Consider the following 3,215-nt stretch of genomic DNA (forward strand, 5'->3'; position numbering starts at 1 on the left):
AGTAGTTCAAAGTAGTCATCAATGAACTACAAGCGTTTGTTTCAACTTGTTAGATTCACATGAGGATGAGATTTTCTCAAATTTGAAAAGACTCTGTTTTCTTACAACTATAAGCGTGTTTTGTTCGTTATTACTGTTTAAAAAGTTATCAGTGAATTAGAATAGCATCAATTGATAGATTGTAGAAATATATGTAATTCATAGCTAAGAATTCTTATCATCCATACGGATAAAAAGCAAAATAATTATTCTTTTATGGTACTACAAAGTTTGATATCCTCTTCATTAATTCTTATCAGGTAGACTAGAAAAATGGAGTAATCATATATTCAAGTACTGTTAATCATGCATGTTCTTCTTTTGGATTATAGTTTAAATTTGCAGAAAAAAACAGTATCTTGATATCTTTGTTATCTTTAGCAATAACCACTCCCAAGTAAACGTTTCTGTTTACTCGGGTTACAACTTAACCTATAAAATTGAAGAAGAGTTATATATTCAAGGTGGTCTGGCTTCAAATTATTCATGATTTCATCTATGAAAATACTAAAATCCCCACAAATCGCCAAAACCGATGTCTAGTATTCATCAATAAAAAGTTTACATAAAAAAGTTTTTTTTCGTAAATAAATTTAGTTTATTTATTCATTGGTTTATTTATTGAATAATCATTTTATTGTTTATACACAAAAATATGATTACAAATGATTCAAGATATTCAATGAAAGATAGGAAGCTAATTTGAATTCATAAACCATAGATAAGTTTCATTACTGATAATTATCATTAGTAGTATCCATAAATATTTTCAAAAAAAAATTTTACATATAGGATTATTACGTAATTGTATCATATAAAAACAGTTATTGAATTACATAACAATAATAATAATAGTTTGTTTAAATTACACCATCATCATCATCATTTGAACATGACGATGAATTCTCTGGTTGATTCACTGTTGAAGTTTTGTTTAATTCATCATCATCATCACATTGTGTTGGATGATAATCTGTTTTTGGTGTATAATTATAATATTGAGGAAATAAGGAAGAAGTAAAAGAAGAATCAGTTCGTTTTTGTTGTAGATTATGAAAGTTAGTAGAGTGTAAAGGTGATATATTTGATGTGAATTCATAGGGTCTTGTGTAAATAATATTTGTACAAGGATTATTATTATTAGTAGTAGTAGTGATTGTATTTGTAGTAGTATTACATTCAAATCTAGTAGGATCATTATTAAAATTTACTACCGTTGCATGAATTTGTCTTTTTGGTCTTTTTATTTGTGTTGTAATGGTATGCGGTATATAATGTCGTTTTAATTGTGGAGTAAGAAAATGCATAGGAGATTTTTTCAATCGAAAATTATCAAAATATGAAGTGGATGCAAAATTTGAAGGTTGATCAATACCTAGATTTGTACTTTTAACAATTGATTCTTCATTTATTTGATGACTGTACAATTTATCAGCATACTTTGCCTCCCAGTCGTAATTTGTCGGTGGAGGCACTGGTTGAAAATGCATGTTTGATGTCAATTCATGTGGATATATTTCTAAGCTCTCGTTAGTGTCAAACGATCTATGAGCTTTGAGATTTGATATGTGTGAACCTGATGGGGGTGGAATAGGGTAAAATAATGAACTACAGGGATTCGGATGAAGATTAGATCTATTTTTAATTGGAGGGGTCTCGTAACCATATGGTTGCCGCCTTAACAACTGTTGACAAGGAGAATACTTTGATGTATATTCGACACTAGGACTTCGTGTTAAATGAGGCATATTTCTTAGTCCCCATAATGGTTCACCTCTAATGTCTCTTTGTTTTGTAAAAATAGGAATTGAATGTTGATGGGGAAGCGGCAAAGCACGTTTCTGTCCAGCTGTCTTGTTATCCGTAAATGATGGAGGGTAAAAATCAGGAGGATGCATATCACATAACTGATAGTATGGCGTTTCACTTTCATCCTCGACAAAATCTACATTATATTTGGGAGTAACATTTTCTAAACTCTGATGCTCATCAGTTATAATATCATCAGTTCTCCTAATATCACTGCTTGGAGACAAATGGAGATTATACTCTCTGGTAGACATTAACGGCTTTTGAGAAAATGCTTTTACATGTGAAATCCCATATGGTACTTGTTTTATTTCATCAGTATTGCAAGGCTCACCAATATTTGTACGCAACAGCTGCGGATGATCTGATTTGTCGAAATACTGATCATGTTGATCTAAAAGATAAACGATAAACAAATGAATCAAGTAACCGTTTGGTTCTGAGAATTGTAATTTACAACCAATTATTTCTTGTTTCATAAATTGTAACTTCAAATCTATCTACAGTAAATAACAAAATGATATTCAGTATCCTTGAGTAATAACATTAATTTCGATGATGTAATAAGAAGACGAAGATTATCAGAACTATGTGATATATTAGTGCAATACATTTCGAACAATCTGATCACACATATACTTGTTAAGAACGTCTATATATAAAAATAAAAGATCAACTAGACTGGAAACAAAGGCATGAATCAGTCATCAACAAAACGTATTACGCAGCAAACGTCATTATCAAAGAAAGAACGAGGACCATGCTTTATCAAAAATCTAAAGGACATGAAAACGATTGAGTCACATCCCACTGTGTTTACCAATTTAAATAAGTGTGTGGTCACACATACATAGGAGGGAGTAATCGTGATCTAAATATTAAGGTGTGTGAATATCTACCAAAATGACTTCAGAATCAAATAGAATCAAATGACCCAATAAGAGTAGAGGATAAACATCCATCATCCTCTACTGTCAAACATATAATCGAAAGAGGCTATAAGATTTATCTTAACTCGAGTTTTGTGGTGTTGTACGAAAATGTGAAAGGGCGTATACTAAGGTTTATTGAAGCCTTAACCATACGAAAATTCAAACCCTCTTTATGTATTCAAAAACAGTTTGTTCTCACCTTAAACATACCCTGAAAATAGTAGCTTATTATCCGGAGTGATAAGGTTTCAAATTGTTTTCACATTATTATTATTATTATTCAAAGTTGAAATCATGAGTCAATTGAAGCTATACCACCATAGAAAACCTGGAAGAACCGGACGGCCGTTTAGTCTTATTATGGGACTCCTCAGCAGTGCGCTCTGGCTCAAGACTGGTAGGTCCTGGGATCGGATCCCGCGAGTGCAGGATCGT

This window comes from Schistosoma mansoni, chromosome 2 (genome assembly GCF_000237925.1).
Source record: "Schistosoma mansoni strain Puerto Rico chromosome 2, complete genome".
Taxonomy (NCBI): domain Eukaryota; kingdom Metazoa; phylum Platyhelminthes; class Trematoda; order Strigeidida; family Schistosomatidae; genus Schistosoma; species Schistosoma mansoni.